Below are 14,362 nucleotides of genomic sequence, written 5' to 3'. Positions count from 1 at the left end.
CATTTTATTATCCATCTTGCTAAACCTTGTTTTGAAATGGGGTTACCAGAATGCGGTTTTTGGAACACCACAAATAACTGTTTTGTTTTTCTAAATGATTCTGTTCTATCTCTGTGATACATTAAGGCTCTTTTAATATCTAATGTATGCTGGGCTCTTTCTGCCACAGAATCTGGCTGTGGGAAGAAGACTGGTAGTTTCACTGTTTGATTGATATGAAATGGTGATGCAACCTTTGGGAGAAATTTAGGGTTAGTTCGAAGTACGACTTTATGTTTTTGTACTTGTATGAATGAAAGCTTGGATTTCACTAACTCTTCACAATGAAGTATTTGCGACTAGGAAGGCAACTTTCCATGTTAGGTATTGAATCTGACATGAATGTATAGGTTCAAATGGTGGTCCCATAAGTCGTGTGAGCACGATGTTTAGATTCCACAAAGGTACTGGAGGCGTTCTAGGTGGAATGATGCGTTTTAACCCTTCCATGAAGACTTTGATAACAGGAACTATAAATAAAGAGCTGTGTTGTATATTTTGCAAGTACGCAGAGATTGCAGTGAGATGTATTTTTATGGATGAAAAAGCTAATAACATACAATGGCTTGTATTGATGTTGAAAGAGGGGTAATTTGTTTAGATTGACAGTAATACACAAATCTTTTCCATTTGTTGGCATAGCACTGCCTGGTAGTGGGTTTTCTTGCTTGTTTAATTACTTCCATACATTCAGTTGGTAGCTGTAGATACCCAAATTCTATGACTTCAGGAGCCAAATCGCTAGATTGAGTTTGTTGGGATTTGGATGCCTGATCTGTTGTTGGTTTCATGTTAACAGATCTGGTCTGTTTGGGAGTTTGATATGTGGTACTACTGACAGGTCTAATAGTGTTGTGTACCAGGTTTGACGTGCCCATGCTGGCGCTAGGAGTATCAGTTTGAGCTGGTCTTGCCGCAGTTTGTTGACTAGAAATGGAATGAGCGGGAGAGGGGGGAAAACGTAAGCAAATATCCCTGACCAATTCACCCATAGAGCACTGCCCTTGGATAGGGGATGTGGGTACCTGGATGCAAAGCTTTGGCATTTTGCGTTTTCGCTGGTGGCGAATAGATCTATGTCTGGTGTTCCCCAATGTTGAAAGTATAGTTTAAGCACTTGAGGGTGAATCTCCCACTTGTGTGTTTGTTGATGGTCTCTGCTGAGAACATCTGCCAATTGGTTGTGTATCCCTGGAATGTATTGTGCAACCAGGTGAATTTTGTTGTGGATTGCCCATTGCCAAATTTTATGGGCTAGGAGGGAGAGTTGGGATGAATGGGTCCCTCCTTGTTTGTTTAGGTAATACATTGTTGTAATGTTGTCTGTTTTGATAAGGATATTCTTGTGAGTGAGAAGAGGCTAAAAAGCTTTGAGTGCTAGGAATACGGTAGCAACTCCAAGTGATTTATGTGTAACTGTTTGTGTTTGGTGTCCCACTGTCCTTGAATGTTGTGATTGTTGAGGTGTGCCCCCCAGCCAATCATTGATGCATCTGTTGTAAGTATGGTATGAGGCACGGGGTCTTCAAATGGCCGCCCTTTGTTTAGGTTTGTGGAATTCCACCACTGAAGGGAAAGGCATGTTTGGCGGTCTATCAACACTAGATCGTGAAGCTGACCCTGTGACCATTGCTGTGCAAGGCACTGTTGTAAAGGCCGCATGTTTAATCTTGCATGTGGGACAATGGCGATACAGGATGCCATCATGCCCAATAGTTTCATGACGAATTCAACAGTGTGCTGTTGCGCTGGCTGTATTTGTGGCAATATATTGTGAAATGCTTGTATTCTTTGGGGACTTGGGTTTGCAAGCGCTGTTTGCGTATTTAGTGTTGCCCCTAAATACTGTTGAATTTGCGTAGGTTGTAGGTGTGATTTTTGGTAGTTTGTGTAGGGTTTGTATTACATAATGAGTTTGGTTTTGACACGGTGCATGACTGTTGGATTTTATTAGCCAATTGTACAGATATGGGAAGACATGAATGTGTTGTTTTCTTAGGTAGGCTGCAACTACCGCTAGGAATTTTGTGAATACTCTGGGAGCTGTTGTTATTACGAAGGGTAACACTTTGAACTGATAATGCTTTCCTTGAATCACAAACTTGAGATGGATGGATGGGTATGTGAAAATACGCATCTTTGAGGTCTAATGTTGCCATGAAATCGTGCTGTTGAAGTAATGGGACAACATCCTGTAGTGTTACCATGTGAAAGTGTTCTGACAGGATGTAAAGATTGAGGGTTCTGAGATCTAATATTGGCCTTAGGGTTCCGTCCTTTTTGGGAATGAGGAAATACAGTGAGTAAACTCCTGTTCCTAGTTGATTTTGTGGCACTGGTTTGTTTGAGTAATAGAGATTTTACTTCCTCTTGCAACAGGGCGATATGTTGTGTAGAGAGGTTGTTTGGTTTTGGTGGACTATTTAGTGGAGTGTGTGCTAATTCTATGCAATAGCCATTGCGGATAATTGATAATACCAAGCTGTCTGTGGTAATGGGTAGACAATTGTTGTGGAACCTTTGCAGTCTTCCCCCCACAGGTGAGGTGTGAATTGGGAAGGGATGAATCAGGTCACTGCTTTGCTTGTTGTGAGGCTGGTTTTGCTGACTGATAGTTTCCCCTGCCTCTGGGGTACTGGCCTCTGTAAGTGCTTTTGAAACCACCTCTTTGGTATTGAGGTTGGTTGGCCGACTTTGTTTGTGAGGTGGATGCCTCAGGTGGATGGGTTCTAAATCCACCTCTGTATTTGAGCTTACCAAAGGATCCCCTGTATTGTGTAGAATACAAAGCACCCATGGCTTTAGCTGTGTCAGAATCCTTTTTCAGCTGTGTCCACCTCGGGGCCAAAAAGCGTTTTTTTGGTTAAACAGCATATTGAGGACAGCCTGTTGTATTTGAGGCCTAAATCCTGAAGACCTAAGCCATGCGTGTCTTCCTATGGTGACAGCAGCGTTGATGGTTCTAGTTGCTTTATATGCAGAGTCTAGGGCTGACCTGATCTGATTGCTTGTGATAGCTTGACCTTGCTCAACTATTTGTTGTGCCCTTTTCTGTTGTTCCTTGGGGAGATGTTGTATTATGTGTTTCATCTCATCCCAGTGGGCACTATCGTATCTAGCCAACAATGCCTGAGAGTTGGCTATCCTCCACTGGCTGGCTGCCTGAGATGCCACCCTTTTGCCCGCAGCATCAAACTTTCTACTCTCCTTGTCTGGTGGGGGTGCATCCCCTGATGACTGAGAGTTTGCTCTTTTTCTGGCTGCGCTTACCACTGCAGAGTCTGGAGGCAATTGTTGTGTGATAAAGGCAGGATCAGAGGGAGGTGGCTTATATTTTTTCTCCCCCCTAGGAGTCATTATTCTAGTCTTAACTGGCTCCTTGAATATTTGGTCAGCATGCTTTAACATGCCAGGAAGCGACTAATAAGTTGCATGTGTAAAGGAGAGTGTATTAAAAAGGAAGTCATCCTCTAACGGCTCAGTGTGCATGGCGACATTGTGATAGGATGCCGCCATAGCTATGACCTGAGTTTAGCCTGTACTATCCTCTGGTGGTGATGGCTTAGAGGGATAGCAGTCTGGGTTGTTATCTGGAATAGAATCTGGATCATAAAGATCCCATGGATCCACATTGTCCTGCTGTGAATCAAATGAATGTGCTGGCGATTGCACAGGTGTGGCACTAGTAGGGGGAGAGATAAGCAAATGAAGAGAGTGAGGAGGAGACTGAGGAGGAGGTGGAGGTTTCTCTTTGTTTTTTGGCAGTTTAGCTGGTGGCTGAGCAGTGTCCAATTCTTCCTGAAAGGCTAATTTCCTCTTAGGCTTCAGAGAAGGTGCTGTTATAATTTTGCGAGTGTCTTTGTGGATGTGAATCCTGGCTTGCCTTTCATCTATTGCCTCCATTTGTGACTGTTCTTCAGTCAGTGTATGGCTTTCTTTGAGTGCTTGTGAAAGTCTGTGTTCCTCCGTATAAATTGGCCTTTTCGGCTCTGAAACTGTTTTCTCAGTAACGAAGACTTAGGGTGGATGATGGCCTCGGCTCAGAAAATGATTTTCGAGGTCTCAACTTGAAGGATCGATGCATCTGCTCCAGTGAACATCCTTGGCACAGACTAGGACATGACGCACCTGTCACTATTGTCAGGTTCGGATGGTGAATGGAGAGGGGTCTGACTGACTTAATCACCGTTCGTTAGCCACCACTGCAATCTTTTGCAGTTTCCTCCAAGATCTTAGACAATGTGGAGAGATTCACCTGATGCTGCACCCACTGGAAGTTCAAGTCCCACTACAGATCCCGATTATGCCAATGGGCAGGTGTCACAAGCACGATGCAGGAGGCTGTGAGATCCAGCCGCCACAGAGTCAGTCTAACTGAAATCCAGAATAGAGCATGAAACATCTGTAGTATAGCCTTAATATCCTGGACTAGCCGTTCCGGAGAATAAGCTTGAAACAATACAGTGCCCAAAACAGCTCCGATGAAAGAGTGTCTGTGAATAACTGTGCAGAGGTGGAGCTTCTGCCAAACTACTTAAAGCAGTTTTTGAGGGTGTGAAAGAAAAAAGAAAAGGCAGAGCTTTTGAAAGTTAACAGTAAAAACCTGTGCTTGAATTGCCATATCCGACACTCCCATCTTACCCTTCACGCCCTCAACAATCTCAACCACTCGTGCACTGGCTCTTAACTGAGGAGAATCAGAAGCAGCTTTCAGTGCATGCACACACAAAAAAGGTGGTGTTGACCTTACTGTGTTCCTGAATAGAGGCGAGTTGAACAGGCCATACCGCTGTTCCCTTGGTACATACCGCATTTGATATGATGCCGCCATAGCAAGAGGTGTTCTGTCCCAAAAAAAGAGATACACTCTGGGGCACAAAAAAAATATCCGTACAGTGTGACAGTCCTCAATCACGAAGCTGATCCGTAAACTATGCATAGCATTTTATCCAATTTGTCTAATTTCCCTGCGGCCAATCAGACTGTCCTAAAGTACAAGTTACTTACCTTCGGTAACAACATATCTGGTAAAGACATATTTTAGTTGCAGATTCTTTACCTTAGAATTTCCCCAGGCGTCAGACTGGATCTGGAGATTTTTCTTCGAGCACTACCCTTGTGCGTCGGTAGGTGGCATCGGTCGACTCTGCAGGCATCGTAGTCACCGTGATGACATCAGAAGTAGTACATAGATGCTGTACTCGCGCAGTGACGGCAGTTTCTTTTAACGAATTTACACGCCAAAGCGCAGACCCACTAAAAGCACTGAGATTGGTGCGCCAGAGCTAAGGACCTGAAAGGGGGAATCCCTGTCCCTAGAAATCAGTTTGCAAGCGGGGAAGATGTGTGGGCAGTAAGGAATCTGCAACTAGAATATGTCTCTACCAGATATGTTGTTACCGAATGTAAGTAACTTGTACATCTGATAGAGAATTTTAGTTGCAGATCCCTTACCTTAGAATAGAAAACCAAGCAATGCCATCCTCGGTGGTGGGCTGCGAACCAAGATCATATTAGGAAGTCCTGCAGGACCGAACGACCAAAGTAGCCATCCCGAAGGACCTGACTGTCCAGACAGTAGTGCTTAGCAAATGTGTGCAGGGACGTCCACGTAGCTGCCTGGCAGATATCCAGGACAGGAACTACGCATGCTAACGCAGTGGAAGCAGCAGTTGCTCTGGTGGAATGAGTACGCAAGCCCTCAGGAGGTTGCAACTTGGCCAAAGCGTAGCACATTTTGATGCAAGAAGCACCCATCGAGAGATGGTACGCTTTTGCACCACCTTCCCTTTTTTCACACCCACATACCCAACGAAGAGTTGATCGTCCACCCGGAAATCTGTAGTACGATAGAGGTAGAACGCCAACACTCTTTTTGGGTCCAGACGGAGTCTGACCTCCTCATTGGAAGGATGTGGGTGTGCGTAGAAAGAAGCCAGAGTGATGGACTGACCTACATGAAAGGGTGTAACCACCTTAGGAAGGAAGGAAGCCTTAGTGCGCAACACTAATTTGTTAGGGTGCGCAGAGGTGATAGCAACAAGAAAGACAGTTTTGAAGGTGAGGAGCCGTAAGGGACAATTATACATTGGCTCAAAGGGAATACACATTAAATAAGTAAGGACAGGATTGAGGTCCCACTGAGGCATGATAAATGGAGTTGGAGGAAATAAATGGGTGAGTCCTTTTAGGAATCTACTCACAATAGGAAATTTAAAGAGTGTAGACTGATCAGGTAGCCTAAGGAAGGCCGAAATGGCAGATAAATACCCTTTAAGGGTGCCCAAAGCAGAGCCCTGCTGGGCCAAAGAAAGAATGAACAGAAGAACCTCGGACAGAGGGGCAGAAAGGGGATCAACATATTTGTTGGTACACCATGCCACAAATTTCCAACGACAGGGGTATAACGTTTTGGTTGATGGACGCCTGGCTGTCAAGATAACATCGCCGACTTCGGGTGGTAGGGCAAAAGCCGTCAACTGTCGCCGCTCAATCTCCACGCATGAAGGCAGAGGTTGGACAGGTTCGGGTGAAGAACAGTCCCCCTGTTGCTGCGACAGAAGATCCGCCAAAAGAGGCAGTCTGAGTGGAGGATCGATGGACATGCTCAATAGCTCTGGATACCATACCCTCCGTTCCCAGTCCGGAGCCACCCAGATGAGTTGGGCCCGGTCGTTCCTGATTTTCTTGAGAACTCTGGGCAGAAGAGGTAGTGGCAGAAAGGAGGCCAGAGTTCCACTCGAGACAAAAAGCGTCTTTGAGCGAGTGCCGCGTTGGAAACTCCAATGTGCGAAACAGCTGATATTACGCGTTCTCTGCAGAGACGAACAGATCTAACCAAGGCTCTCCCCACTGCTGAAAGAGACCTTGCACCACCTCCGGATGGAGACGCCATTCATGATCGGCTGTGCATCAATGGCTGAGTTCGTCCGCTCTGGCGTTGAGAGAGCCCGCCAGATGTTGAACCACCACAATAGTGCCCTGATGTTCCAGCCATGTCCAGAGACTTAGTGCCTCCTGAGAAAGGGTCGGGGACCCTACTCTGCCCTGTTAGTTGCAGTACCACATGGCGGTAGTACTGTCCGTGAACACCTGCACCACTTTCCCTTTGAGGGAGGGAAGGAATGCTTTCAACGCAAGCCGGATCGCCCGGAGCTCCAGAAGATTGATATGGAGCCCCGACTCTGCTGGAGACCAGGGACCTCTGATCTCCGCCTCCCCCACGTGACCGCCCCAACCCAGAAGTGACGTATCTGTCACTATAGTGAGGTCCGGTTGGGGAAGGGCGAGGGATCTGCTGTGGACCCAACGCGGATTCAAAAGCCACCACTGCAGGTCTTTCGCAGAGATCTGGACCATGTCGGAGAGATTCCCCTGATGCTGCGCCCACTGGAACTTCAGGTCCCACTGCAGAGCCCGCATATGCCCTCTGGCACGTGTTACTAGCAGGATGCAGGAGGCCATGAGGCCCAGCAGCCTCAGAGTCAGTCTCACCGAAACCCAAGACTGAGGCTGAAACAACAGAATCATAGCCTGAATGTTTTGGACTCGCCTTTCGGGAGGATAAGCCAGAAACTCTCCGGTGAAAGGGAGTGTCTGCGAGGGAGTCCAGTGTGGCTTTGGCACGTTTATAGAGAGCCCCAGCGTGTGCAGGAGGTTCGCCGTAGTCTGAAGGGGGGACACGACTTTCTGGGGTGAGTCCACCTTCAACAGCCAATCATCGAGGTAGGAGAAGACTGAGACCCCTAACCTGCGCAGATGAGCTACAACCACCGCCATCACTTTTGTGAACACCCGAAGGGGTGCTCATAAGGCCGAAGGGGAGCAAGGTAAACTGAAAGTGTTCGTGACCTACCACGAATCGTAGGTAAGTTCTGTGGGCAGGCAGGATGGGGATGTGGAAATAAGCGTCCTGCAAGTCCAACGCTACCATCCAGTCTCCTGGGTCCAAGGCAGACAGAACCTGATCCAGGGTGAGCATTTTGAACTTATCTTTCTTGATGAAGTAGTTTAGGTCCTGAAGGTCTAGGATAGGACATAAGCCCTTGTCCTTTTTTGGTATCAGAAAGTAGTGGGAATAACAACCACAATCTACTCCTGGCACAGGGACCTTTTCTATAGCTCCCTTGGCCAAAAGAGCTGCAACTTCCTGGCGGAGAAGCACCAATTGATCCTCTGGAAGGTGACTGAAGGATGGGGGCATGGTTGGTGGAGCAGATTCGAAAGGGAGGGAGTAGCCCTTTCAAACTATCTGAAAAACCCACCTGTCTGTGGTGGTTTCCCAGTGGGGCAGGTGATGGCGAATCCAGCCACCAACTGGACAGGAGTGAGGGGGACGGACTAGAAGGGTTTGGAGGCTGCAGCAGGGGCAGTGAGGGGACGGACTAGGGCGGTTTGGAGGCTGCAGCGGGGCAGAGGTGGACTGGGGAGACGTCTGGTTCCCTGTCCCACGGCCATGTGGGATTCCGCGTCCCCAGCCACGCAGAGGCTGAACAGCGTGGGCGGCACGGTGGAGGATGCGACCGGGAGCCCCTTCCGTGGCCATGAAAGGGGCGAAAAGCAGACTTTGGGGAACGAGGGGCAGAGGAAAGACCGAGGGACCGAGCCATAGCCCGGGAATCTTTGAATCTTTGAATCTCTCCAAGGCCGAGTCTGCTTTGTCTCCGAAGAGACGTGAGCCATCAAAGGGCATGTCCATGAGTGACTGTTGGACATCCCCAGAAAAAACAGAAGTACGCAACCAGGCGTCGCATCGTAAGGCCACATTCGTAGCAACCGATCTCCCCAAAGAGTTGGTTGTGTCCAACCCCACAACGGATTGTGAACTTTGCTGCATCTCTCCCATCGTTCACTGCTTGGGAGATGATAGCACAGGCCTCTCCTCTGGTATCTGCGGCAGGACCTGCGCAACCGTATCCCACAATGAGTGGGTATAGCAGCCCAAAAGGCATGCGGTGTTCATAGCCCGCATCGCGATACTGGAGGAAGAAAACAGCTTCTTGCCAAACTGTTCCAGCCTTTTGGATTCCCTACCCGGGGGTGCGGAAGGGAATGCGCCTGAAGAAGACGAAGCCTGGATAACAAGACTCTCGGGCGTGGGGTGTTGGGACAGGAATTTAGGGTTGTTCGGAGCAGGCCGATGGCGGCGTGCGATAGTCCTATTCACAGGAGCCCCTGTGTTGGGTTTGGACCAGGTACCCAAAAGGACATCAGTGAGGGCTTCATTAAACAGCAAAAGGGTTCTGAAGTAGAAGCCCCAGGCTGCAGCACCTCAGTCTAGAGATTTGACCTGACCTGAACAGTGGGAAGCTCGAGACCAAGGACCTCAGCTGCCCTACTAACCACCATACTATAAGTTGCTCCTTCCGCCATAGCCACGGTAGGAGGAGACAGAGTGCCAGCATCAGGAGAAGTATCCAGACCACAGCCTTCGCCCAATTCCTGAGCCCAGTCCATAGAAGGGTCATCCTGGTAGTCATAAGAGTCCAGGGACCCCTCCAATCCCTCCCATATTCATACCCATAAGAAAAAGGGTCCGAATCAGACTTGGGCCGAATAGGCCCCATCAAAGTCGTCAGGGATGTGAATTGGGTCGATGTCAATAGTGGGCACTACCGACGTCGGAAGCACTGACAAATGTCCCAGCGCTGGGGAAGGTCTCAAGGGTGCGGCCAGCGCGGATCCGCGAGCGGATCCAGGGGTGACCTCGGTGGCCCAAACCAAAGCCACCGGCACGGAACCCGAAGGCCCCTCAGCCGAACCCCTTGCGTCTGAAGCCTTGGTATAGGGGTCACCCCACCCAAATATGAGGCACGGGGGTTGCTCCGGCAAACTCGGGGCAGCGTGGAGCCGTCCCAGACACAGGCTCCGAGGACAAAGGCCTTGTGCGTGGATGTTTTTCCCGCGTCGGCCGAGCGACGGGGTGAAGTCGGAGAGCGATGGGACTACTTTGACCCGAGGATTTTGAAGATGAGTGGTGATGACTCTGCGACCGATCTCAAGACCTTCCTTTCGAGCAAGACCGGGACCTAAGTGGAGTCGAGTGCCGGGCCGCCATGAGCTTTAGGGACCGCTCCCTCAAAGCCTTTGGGTGCATGGCCTGGCACTCGGGCACGACTTCGGGTTGTGGTCGTGCTCGAGAAACCACAGACAAACCTGATGAGGATACGTCACTGACATCGTACGATGACAGTCCTCGCACGGCTTAAAATACAGTCTTCAGGAACATCCTTAACGCACCAAATGTTCACAGAAAACCTCGACAAAACGGTCTAATTCGCCCAAAAATATCCAGGGTAGCTCTTCTCCAGATCAGCGCGTGGTGTGGAAAGAAAAGAACTGACGTCACTGTGCGAGGGCGGCGTCTATGTACTATTCCCGACATCATCACGGCGACTACGACGCCCGCGGAGGTAAGGAATCTGCAACTAGACGTCTCTTTCAGATAGCAGTAGCCAATTTGTTTAGTCGCACGGTACCCAATAAGATTTGGCCAAAACTCTGAAGTGGTGATTGGCAACAATACCCACTGCCTTATTGGACTGGCTGGACCTTTATGAAGTGTGCGGGTGCCATATGTAGGACGGCAGCACAGTGAATTCTATCCAAAAGAAATCACTTGCATGTACTCCTAAGCAACAAAATCACCATTCCATCACAGTTTATGCCACTTAAGTGGTACTAAAAACTAGACAAATCGGAGACACAAAGGATAAGTTCATGGCCTTCATGTGCGGACTATGCTACCATCACATCCTCTCTGATCTTAGACAGTGCTATGGGAGAAGCGAGAGTGGTTGTGAATGGAAGAAACTTGGGACTAAGAAAGACTATATCACTACAAGTGAGTGACCTAGTTCAAATATTCCTTCCTAGCATATTCATCCTCAAGTGTTTGAAGATTACCAAAGCTAAAGTGAAAGTTAAGGTAATACCAGCAACAACTCTTTTCACTTTTTTTTTTTATTTACTGCACGTTGCAAATATGCATCTGCTTTGAACCCAGTGTCCACTGAGTCATGCTTTCAGACACTGTCCAGAGGCAAGCTGCCATGACTTGATGCGACTGTGCATATATATTTGTTAAAAGGTTAGCCTATTAGAGACACCAACTTTTTGAGACTACTCATTGGGAAATCAACGTCTCGGAAGCAAGTCTGAAGCAACAGTCTTCATCAGTCACATGCCATTCAAAGATGGCTGCCGTGTTGCATATCTGTGAATGCACAGGCAGCCATCTTATAATGTTTTTTATTATACTATGAGAAAACCCATGTGAGATGGCCACCCATGCATCTGCACGCAAGCAGACACATGGTATCTGTCTCTTAATAGCTTGATGTACTATTGAAAAATCCGTTCAAAGATGGCTGGTCATACATGCCCAATCACAGGTGGCTGTCTCTGAATGTTTTTTTAATTAAAATATTACAAAAACTATTTGATTTGGTATCGTGTGTGCGCGTGCGCAAAGGCGCACTGGTGCCATCTTTGAAGTATTTTACAGCCTATTTATAGATGGGCATCGCCTGCTGCGCACACATGGGATGTATCACTCTGCAAGTTTTGTTGAGGGCCCAGCACAGTGTTTAGGGAGGGGCCTGGCCCTTGCAAATTTCATTACATTTTGTTTAAAAAACGCACACCTGTGCCTGGCACCAAAGGGAACCATTTTCTTTGTGAATGAGGACATTGTGCTTTGGGAGAATGCGGTCATTCACACACAATCCAGCCAATGGCTAAAGCAGGCTGACCCATTGGCCCGTGCTGTAATCTGTGACAGGTGGAAAGCAAAGTGTGAATAACACTACAACAGACCCATGGTTGAAGAGAGCAGTCTGAAAGCTCCTGAATGTATGGAAGATTATTCATATTTTTTGGGGAAAAACAGCTCTTGAATAACGCAATATCTGAAAGAAATAGCCGTTTTTACATTTTCCTATGTGAATATAAAGTTCAGAGTTCTCTTGAAGTCTGAGTTTAAGTGTCTTTTCCACTACAAGGTTTTAACCTACGGAACGAGCTAGATCCATTCTCTGATGAGCACTGTGTAGTATATATTCAGTATGAGCAATGCGGTAGCCCTTCTTCTTATAAAAAGAAAGCATATGGCAGTGAAGTGAATAACTATGCAGCTCACTTACTTTCATGCCTATATGAAAGTAATGTTCATTAATGTCCCAGGCTGCACCTCTTGCTTAAATGTCCTAATACCTTAATGCTTATAACCAGATTCCAGTTTATTAGGCAGCAAAATATTTCGACTAGAAATGTTTTACAATAGAATAATGACAGTACACAGTATCGTAGACAGAGGGTGGTTAAGCACAGGAATGTAAAGTGAGCGGTGTAAGCAGAGAACAAGTATGAGCAGTGAATACACATATACGATGGCGAACGACTACTGAAGTCCAGCACACACGAGGAAAAAAAAACACAGGCACGGACATGGAAGAAATAGAACTGAAAAATTCATATTTACAATGTGTGTGGAAAGAAGTTGAATTTACTCTTTAAGGTCCAGTGCCTGAAGGGGATTCTGTAGGAGTGGTTCAGAGAGAAGCGCAGGAAGGGAACCAAGCAGAAAGAAGGACCGAGATTCTGAGGTATCAAAGGGCAGGTTGGGCGAGGCTAGTTGATTCTGCTCCATACGCCTTAAGCTGTGAGGAGGGTTGTACCAGTAAAGTGTGCGTGCAACGAAGTCAGCTGCTAATCTGTACGTAGCTCTGAATACAAATAATAACCAAGCCTGCCACACAGCAGAATAAAGTGTAAATGAATGCAAAGAGGACATCAAAAAGCTCCAGTTTTCCTCTCAAGGTGCCCACTCTGAAAAGAGAAAACACACTTACTTTCGTACGCGACCTTGGTAAGCGCTTCCTGCTTGCCTGCATGACTGATGCCATCAAACTGGTTCAGGCAGATATATGCCTGCACTGCACGAGCCAAGCCTTTAAGCTTAGCAATTAAGGAGAGGGTGGAGCATAGCATTTCCTTCTGGGAAAGGAGGCACATCTCCTGCGAAAGATGCAGAATCCGGTCTTCAGTCAAGGTCAGGAAATCTTTAAACTATGTTTGCGTGGCCTAACTGGGACAAAGCAGGGTCATTTCACACCGGATATTGAGTTAGGTATCCATCATAAACAAGCACCGACTAAGCCAAAGGTTAGGCCTTAGCAAGCCGATGGATGCGTTTTTATTTTATTAATACAAGCATGGTTCACAAAAATAAACAAGCAATTGCAATGCAATAGGTCTCGCATTTGCTTGAGTTCGAGCTATTGGCATTGTAAATGCATTACTGGACTTTTCTTGCCACATAAAGTGGTCAACCCTGCCTCATAATTTGGTCCTCTCTGCCACATAATTCCAGTGTCCCTGCATATAACTAAAGCACTTCCATTTACCTTCTTCCTCTATCTGCAGCAAAAAACGAAAGCATTGCCATTATTTATTATATATTATTACCCCCCCCCCATCTAGCGTGGTGACCCAGAGATGACCTAGACAGAAACAGCACATCGCGCAGGGAGTTTTGGGCAAAAATGTTTTGTTGAAGGAATGCCCCGAAAAGCATTAGCGGGTCAGTTTCAAATGCAGCAAATGTTGTAGTATTTTGATCATGATGCTCAGAACAGCCCCTAGAGGGCACCACTATAACATTTGCAAGAAACATGTTCATGTAACCATGTAGTCAGCCCCTAAAGAGCATAACCACATGGAAACAGAATGCCAAAACGTGATGCAGTGCAACCATGTATTTAGCCCCTAGAGGGTGTAGTGCATTACACATTTTCAGGCCTATCAGGCCCTACTAAAATATTATTACAAACAAGGCGCTTGAAACACAAACTACTCCCATCTGTAAAACAAAAGTTCCATCCATGAGAGAGCTTAAAAAGACATTGAATGGTGGGAGAGGTTACTATTTTGGGGTTCCCCCAAACCTAGTGTGAGGATCCAGAGATGAGAGACAGAAAGAATGTGTTGTGCTGAAGATTTTGATGGTGATCCATTGTCCTAGGACAACCACACGGTGAGTTCTGGGCAAAAATGTTCTGTAAAAGGAATGTCCCACAAATAATTATGGGGCAATTTTCAGAGTGCCGCGAATATTGTAGAATCTTGATTGTGATGCTCAGAACAGCCCCTAGAGGACACCATAATAAAAATAGAATGTGTAAGAAACATGGTCATGTAACCATATAGTCAGCCCCTAGGGGGCTTAACAACATAAAAACAGAATGGCAGAAAGTAATTAAGTGTAACCGAATATGTAGCCCCTAGAGGGCGTAGTGCCTTACACATTTTCAGGCCTAGCAGG

At 47.0% G+C, this 14,362-nt stretch overlaps 1 protein-coding gene across 5 annotated transcripts in view; it reads right to left on the bottom strand.

The window, feature by feature from the left end:
* MIDEAS (mitotic deacetylase associated SANT domain protein) overlaps positions 1-14,362 on the bottom strand; it is a 588,535-nt gene that overhangs the window by 200,398 nt on the left and 373,775 nt on the right. The window lies entirely within an intron of this gene.

This window comes from Pleurodeles waltl, chromosome 9 (assembly GCF_031143425.1).
Source record: "Pleurodeles waltl isolate 20211129_DDA chromosome 9, aPleWal1.hap1.20221129, whole genome shotgun sequence".
Lineage (NCBI taxonomy): Eukaryota > Metazoa > Chordata > Amphibia > Caudata > Salamandridae > Pleurodeles > Pleurodeles waltl.
Note: the sequence above shows the minus strand (reverse complement) of the source record. Positions and strands in the feature narration are given on the sequence as shown.